Raw genomic sequence first — 8,587 nt, 5'->3', positions numbered from 1 at the left:
AGTATCTGCTGCAGCCTAGAAATATTGGGCCCGTAAAACAGGATAAAAATATGCATTTTGATTATGTATGTAATTTTGATTTTGCGTTCTTTTCAAAGCCATAGCTGAAATTTTATCAATTTATAGGTATGCAGGGTCACATGAGGACACCTGCGCACGAATCAAAGGTGTTTCGGGGGGGGGGGGACTATCATAATGATACGGTATTTGGTATGATTTTCAAGTATAAGTATAGACATTTTTAGGCGGGAAGGGTGAGGCTGCCGATCATCTCTTTGACCGGGAGACCACGGTGCCCCATTAAGACAGCTCTAATAATCTCTATCAGAAATATTCATATACAGAGGTGTAGGGGGGGGGGGAAAGCTGCGTATGCCCTTGCCCATATACAGTGAAACTTCTCAATAAAGGAAACCTTTGTGACTAGATATTTTGTCCCTTTTCCAAAGGTAAAAAAAAATTCTATTGAAAGGCAGGACCGTAGCTAGGATTTTTGCCACCCCACAACTTTAAAATTCGATAATTTTGTAACGGCGTTCTTTGTTCTCACGTAAAACTACCACCCATGGCCCCCACAAGGGGTGGGCTGACAAGGCTCCAGCCCTGGGGCCCGGGACAATTTTCGCAATTTTTTTGCTTTTTCACGCGATAAATTCATCATAAGGGGGTGCGCAAAAGATCCGAGCCTAGGGGCCCTGCTTCAGGATGTGGGGGCCATGCTGCCATCCCCCTAAATTTTTAAGCCCGGGGTAATTCTCCCCCTGCCTCCTCTAGTTCCGACCCTGTTCAAAGGGGCACTGATCGTCCCTCATTCGGACTCCTAATTTGTCCCTTAAACAAGTGATTCTCAAACTTTTGTCACTGTCCCCCACAAGGCTTCCTTGACCAATTCATGATTCATCTCTGCGGCTCCTTAGAATTGTTTAATAAATATTCCCCCCCCCCCAGAAAAAAAGAACCACTTCAAAGCATAAATACGCACAGAAATCAATATCTCCTACTCACCCTGTCACCTCGAAAGGTTGGCGACTGCCCCAGGAGCCGAGATGCACACTTTGAGAAACAACGCCTTAAACGAAGAGTTGACTGCATAGCCGTCTTAAAAGCATCATGTGCCTCCCCCGGGTGAAGTGAGTTTTCTGAGGCTGTTTGCTAGTTTCCCTACATGGCTAGAAATACCTGCCCACCAATTGCCTGTTCTCGAAATGTTTAATCAGATCTCGCTTTCATCAGGAACCCGGGTCGTGCTTGAGTCGGCCTATACGTTAAGACGGCACTTCGCAAAGACGCCAGACTCGGATATGGACAAGTCAAAACCGTAAGAAAAAGTTAAGTATAAGGTTAATTTACTTAATCCTTAGGCTTCCACCTCCAGGAGGACAAACATGATTTTGCCACCCCATTGCGGCAAAATTCAATGATTTTAAAACGGGGTTTTCGTTTCAACTTCAAATTTGCCGACCTCTAAATTTTGCCTCCCGGGCAGTTGCACCTTTTGCCCCTCCCCCTATTACACATTAACCATTTTTCACGGGCTGCAAATGTCCACGCTCAGTGAGAATGACCATTAATGCATACACACTTCCTAATCGTGGCCCCCCTTGCCCCTATTCATGGTTCACCTGAGGTTCCCAGAATAGCCTAGTAGAATTGTGCATTCATAAAAGAACCACTTCAAAGCATAAATATAGGCACACATATGCATAGTTACATCCGTCGCGACACCCCTGACAAAAGTAGGTGACGCCCTTGGGAGCCACGACGCGCACTTCGAGCAACACTATCCTAATGAACATGGGGAAAGAGAGGGAAAGCAATATTCTTTTTCTAAGTTTTTTTGTGTGTGTGTGTTTTGGCTGCAGCACCACAGGTAGATTTGTATTCTTGCTTTCAACATTTTTTGATCATATCTCGTTTTATAAGGGCCCCGGGACGCGCCTAGGTGGACCCATTCGTTAAGACGTCACTTGTTGATGGACACTTTGCAAAACGCTAGACTTGGATAAAGGCATGCAAAACTGAAAAAGAAAAAAAAAAAGAAAAATTAAAAATGTGTGCATAACTTTGATCCTCCGATTTCTAAACTGGATTTCTGTCTTCTACTGGATCCGTGTGCTTCGGTTCCATTCACATCCGAAGATGCCTTCCTCCAATCCATTTGCGTCTGAAGATGCCTTCCTCCGTTCCATTCGTATCTGAAAATGCCTTTCTCCATTCTATTTGTAGCTGAAGATGCCTTCCTCCATTCCATTCGTAGCTGAAGATGCCTTCCTCCAATTCATTCGTGTCTGAAGATGCCTTTCTCCATTCTATTTGTAGCTGAAGATGCCTTCCTCCAATCCATTCGTGTCTGAAGATGCCTTTCTCCATTCTATTTGTAGCTGAAAATGCCTTCCTCCATTCCATTCGTAGCTGAAGATGCCTTCCTCCAATCCATTCGTGTCTGAAGATGCCTTCCTCCATTCCATTTGTAGCTGAAAATGCCTTCCTCCATTCCATTCGTAGCTGAAGATGCCTTCCTCCAATCCATTCGTGCCTGAAGATGCCTTCCTCCATTCCATTTGTAGCTGAAGATGCCTTCCTCCATTCCATTCGTAGCTGAAGATGCCTTCCTCCAATCCATTCGTGTCTGAAGATGCCTTCCTCCATTCCATTTGTAGCTGAAGATGCCTTCCTCCATTCCATTCGTAGCTGAAGATGCCTTCCTCCAATCCATTCGTGTCTGAAGATGCCATCCTCCATTCCATTTGTAGCTGAAGATGCCTTCCTCCATTCCATTCGTAGCTGAAGATGCCTTCCTCCATTCCATTCGTAGCTGAAGATGCCTTCCTCCATTCCATTCGTAGCTGAAGATGTCTGCCTAGACTTCATTCGCAGCTGAAGATGTCTGCCTAGACTTCATTCGCAGCTGAAGATGCCTTCCTCCGTTCCATTCGTATCTGAAAATGCCTTCCTCCATTCCATTCGTAGCTGAAGATGTTTGCCTAGGCTTCATTCGTAGCTGAAGATGTCTGCCTAGGCTTCATTCGCAGCTGAAGATGCCTTCCTCTATTACATTCGTAGCTGAAGATGCCTTCCTCCATTACATTCGTAGCTGAAGATGTCTGCCTAGGCTTCACATTCGTAGCTGAAGATGTCTGCCTAGGCTTCACATTCGTAGCTGAAGATGTCTGCCTAGGCTTCACATTCGTAGCTGAAGATGTCTGCCTAGGCTTCACATTCGTAGCTGAAGATGTCTGCCTAGGCTTCACATTCGTAGCTGAAGATGTCTGCCTAGGCTTCACATTCGTAGCTGAAGATGTCTGCCTAGGCTTCACATTCGTAGCTGAAGATGTCTGCCTAGGCTTCACATTCGTAGCTCAAGCTGTTGCCTAGTCTTCATTCGTATATGACGATGCCTTCCTCCATTCCATTCGTAGCTGAAGATGCCTTCCCCCATTCTATTCGTAGCTGAAGATGTCTGCCTAGGCTTTATTCGCAACTAATGATATCTGCCTCGGCTCCTCCGATAGAGATGCTCGCCTTAACTCCATTCACAGCCGAAGATGACTGCCATTGCTCCAACCGCAGCTGAAGCTAACTGCTTTCGATGCCTCGGTAGCTAAAGATGTCAGCCTTCGCTCCATCCGTAGCTAAAGATGTCAGCCTTCGCTCCATCCGCAGCTAAAGATGCCAGCCTTCGCTCAGGCGTGGATCCACAGTGGGGACGACGACGATGGAAACGACCGTTCCACCAAAGAGTCAAAATACTGTTGGAAAATTTTCTGTCCCTTAAAATACGGGACGATAAAACTAACTCACAAAATTGACTCGTCCCACCATACCGTTCTGCACCCGCACCTGCTATCTTCGGGGGGGGGGGGGGGGCAATGCACACATTTCCCATTTTTCGCGAGCCGCAAAGTTCCCAGACCCGGTGAATGACCATTAATGCACACACACACACTTCATAATCCCATCCGTAATCTTTTCGAAAATATAATTATCAATATTTTATTACGGGACTAACACTTTCTCAGATGGTTTTAACTCATTTTATATACAGTAAATTAATCTCGTATGATAATACGGATCATCCCCGGCATACAGACGCCAGCTTAGTGACTATAATTAATAATAATATATAAAAAAATGACTTCCCACGGGTATGTGTTTTTCAAAACACGCCTTAAATCTTAGCATCGAAACGATTTTTACGTTTGGTTTTTTTATTTTTATGAGGCTATACTATAAGAAAAACTCGGTAAACGCCATGATCGTTATGCTTTGTTTCTTTAATACTGTTTATGGACTGACCTCAGACTTCCTTTTTTGCACCTAGGGAATAAATAAATGCACATAGGAGCAGAGAAGCCATTCTTCTCTTTTTTCTATGTACTTTTTGAGTGTGTTTTGGTTGCAGCACCAAGTTGGCTCCACCTTTGTCAGATCATTAGGTTCTGAAAAGAATTTATAACCGTAGAAAAACTAACATTGTGAAGCAAATCCCTTCTTCGCCTTGTTTTTTTTTTCTATTTTTCTTCTCTCTCTCTCATCCTTCTTAATGGACGAGAGTGTCTAAGATGGCGATTTATATGTCTTTCCAATACGTATAGATTTTGTTCTTGTTTTTATTTTTAACCTTCTATATTTTCTGGTTCATTTTGTAGGATTAAGTAAAGACCGTCTTATTGGCTTTTTGTTTTAGCTCCTTGAGGATACTTGTTAGAATTTTTTTTAGGTCTGTTTTGTGCTTTATTGGACACAAATGACGTGTCAGACTAGCCGTAAAATGCTTGAAAATGTTGAAGTAGCGGTCGGCAACCTGTCGATCCTACACCGGTCGATTGCGGGACTATTGTTTTCTTTAAAAAAAAGTCCATCACGATAAAAATTTTATGAAAGCACAAATTGTCAAGATATTTGTAATCGTATTGGAAAGATTGGTTGGATTCCCATAGAAGATAAAACGTAAAATACATATCTCGTAGATTTTTGATAATAATATGTGGAAATGATATAGCAAGAACTATTACCTAGAGACCTAGACTATTATATTATATTCGAGCCCGGAAGTTCAGCTACTAAAAATGGTCACAGTAGGCAGGCAAAAAGGCACTAAAATCGTCCAAAATAGGCACTATAAAAAGGCATTTATAATTCATGGAAAAAAGGAAAAGTAACTAAAAGCTACGATATTAATGGTTCGAAAAGTACCTAAACTATTTGCTGCACTCACTGAATCTACTGTATCAATAATAGATTATAATAACTGCATTGTTAGCCAAGTTAATGCAATATTATCATGCCAAAAAAAATGTTTCTGGTGCTTCAAGGTTAGGTCGGAGTTCGATTTAATATGAAATGAGCTATCACACAAACTAGTGCTATACTGACTGAAATTAAAGAAAAATTATTAATATATAATAATATAATAAATTATATTGTTATACATTTATATTATTATAAATAATTATACATTTCTTATACATGGGTTGCTTTCGTCAAGAACTCTTACAATCTTGATACCGATTCGACGATATGTTGGTGATCTGAAAACTATATACAGCAGAGATAAAAAGTCTTTGTTACTTCTATTCCTAACACCAGTTTGCCTATCTCTAAGACACTTATGCCTAGTCGGGTTTGAATGGGGCCAGGAGGTTGGCGGAAGGGCTTTCTGATAAGAATTAATGTTTCGGTTGACGATTTCAAAAAGAGTAATTCTGTTTTGAAGTCGTCAATGCTTAAAATATCTAAGTTCTGCAAAATATTACCTCTAAAATTTTCAAGAACTAACATAACACAATGTCGAAATAAGCATTAAAGGCAGGAAAGATTCAAAAAAAGGCATTTTTACAACAAAAAAAAAAGTTTGAGAAAATAGGCAGAAAAAGTGCATTTAATGGCATTTTGCCTGAACTACCGGGCTCTACCTACGACTATTTCCGAAGACTGTGGCCTTCTACACAAGGCGTTCTTAACCTAAGGCTTTATGCACCCCCCTCCCTTTGTTGTCTTAGGATACCCTAAGAGAGCCGTGGATTAAAATAAAGTGAAAGGGAAGCTATGACATGACAGGGAGTTAGAGGGACGAGGCACAGAGAACTGTGGGGGGAAAGAAAATAAAAGATGTGAAGAAATGAAGCTTTTGTTTTTTGTGTAAAATATGGTGGGAAGGAAAAAGTGCGGCAACTTCCAGAATTCATCAGAATTGTCAATAGAATCTGTGCTATTTCAACGTATGGGACAATCCGGACATGGCCCAGCATCCCCTTGTCCATAAGGGACTACATGATGATTACTACCATAATTTTCGAGAGTAAGTATGTAAATATGCAAGCTGTCACTTCATCTAAGAACAAGGGCCTGAGAACATCCCTTTTCCGGGGGTGGGGTGGGGGGGATGCATATTGTACAGACAGCTCTGCATAGAACCTCCACAAAAGAGAAGCTCAAGGGACTCTAGCCGTATGGTACAAATACAAATACAACGCCACAACAGGCAAATTGCCCAACGAGGTGGCTGCATCATGGATCCCCGAGCCCCTACCTACTACTGCTACACCACACCCTTCCCCCCGCGGAACCCCCCAACGAATCGTTACATGCGGGAATGTGCGTGAACGTGTAGTGTAACCTGACGTAAAGTTTTTTGTTTTTCTGTGTAATGCTTGTTATGTGTAGTACTGTCATCTGCCCCCAGTTTTACTAACTATGAGTGAAGTGTTATGGTTGAATGATTTACCGTTGTAGGACTGTTGCTCTCTGTGGCGAGACTTTTTAACGGGGAGATCGGCTCGCATTTGCGCCTTGAAATTGGGAACCACAGAAAACCAACTTCAGCCGACCGCCACTGTGGGGTTCGAACCCGGATCCTCGCATCGCGAGTCCGTCACTATAACCACTCGACCACCACAGCGGCCAGTACAGAGATGAACTTGAATTTAAATTCCGACGGTTTTCAATGACTGGCCAGCTCTCGCACTTGTGGCACGTACTTAGGCACTTACGCTATCTAGTACAGTGCCTTCCGATGTTGGAAATCCTGCCGCCTAAAAGTGAACGTGAGAAAGTGTTCGGATGGCGCGTTACGCGTGAGCTCGACAAATAACACGGTCGTATGAGCTCAAGCTAGCTCGAATCATAATGAGAAAGATTTCATATACGATCATGTGCTTCAGTCAGTGATATTTCGCATAACCTCAGCTGACAGCTGGGTTGAATCAAGTTTGAAAATAGTTTTGAATATAGTATGACTTTTCAAGTTCGTGTTCGACCAGCGGTTCGTTATGAGTCCCTCTAGGACAGGCATTGGCGTACGCAAGAGGGGGGGGGGGGGTTCTAACCACCTTCAGCCAAGATTATAGTGTTATTTTACAGAAAAAAACGTAAACCTCCCCTCAGAAGGGAAAAAAATCTGAAAACCCTCGAGAAAATTCTGCGTACGCCTATGGGGACAGGTACATATACATCTATTGTCAAACTCATGCTCTTTAAGCCATACGTGCATATCCCCCGTCCGTTCATCTTGAAGGCTCAGAGGAATCCAACCGGAAGGAAGGTGTTCAGGAATCTGCATTTTTTTAAGCTTTTTTTACATTATAAATTTACCGTAAAATCAATTTATAGAGGAATCAATGAAATTTTCGGTTGTGGGGGTTCGTTTGAGAACGTGAGGGATTCCCCCCCCCCTCCTGCTGTGTTCTAGTGTGCTAGATATCATGTTTGAGAAACAGTTAAGATGTTCGTAAAAATAAATATTCGCTCAAAGCTTCTAGGAAAACTCAATTCCTGATTGGGTGGGCGGGGAGGGGGGCGATTTTGATTATATCATGACTTATAACAATTATCCCCGCTTATAACAAGACGATAATGTGACATAAGAATGCCAAAAGTAACGTGCTTCGAATATAAGAATAGTGACGTTTATAAGCTCATGATTACTCGTAAAGGAAAAAAAAAAGACATTGAATTAGAAATACAATATCAAAATACGCAATTCCATTTACAGCCATTTATATAGATTAGTGTTTCTCAATTCATGGTCCGCGGACCAGAGTGGTCAACGAAGATAACATAGGTGATCCGCAGACACTTGATAAAATTATTCATCCGTTGTAATTGATATTAATAATATCCATATGGGTTCAAATAAAATTTTACGTTCATACTTAGGTTCGCCATACATCATCGAGGAGAATCCAGGAATTGCGATCTTGCATAATTGCATTTTTAATTGGGTTGTTGTATTTTAGAAATATATGACATCCAATGTTTGTTATGGGACCATTTTTTTTCCTTCACCTCGTTGGGCGTATTTGTATTTAAATACGGAATATCACTAAATTTTGCTAAAAATTGCTAGTTATTGCTTCAAATGCAATTTGGTAATTACTGATGAAACTTCTGAAGGGCGTGGATTTAAATTGTTGCTACAAATCGCAGTAAACAAAACTTTATTTCACGACATAAATATTCAAATTATCTGATGACCATATTTCGTTGATATACGGTAAACTAGGATCTTAAATAACTGTACGTAAAATACGGGACATCGCTAACTGTCATCAAAAGCATTGTCAGAAGAGGGCACAACCACCAATCG

The sequence above is a fragment of the Pholcus phalangioides genome, unplaced genomic scaffold (assembly GCF_987345545.1).
Source record: "Pholcus phalangioides strain wild (caught in Gottingen) unplaced genomic scaffold, Ppha-v1.0 ptg000009l_1, whole genome shotgun sequence".
In the NCBI taxonomy this organism is placed as follows: Eukaryota; Metazoa; Arthropoda; class Arachnida; order Araneae; family Pholcidae; genus Pholcus; species Pholcus phalangioides.
The sequence above is the reverse complement of the archived record's forward strand: the minus strand, read 5'-3'. Positions refer to the sequence as shown.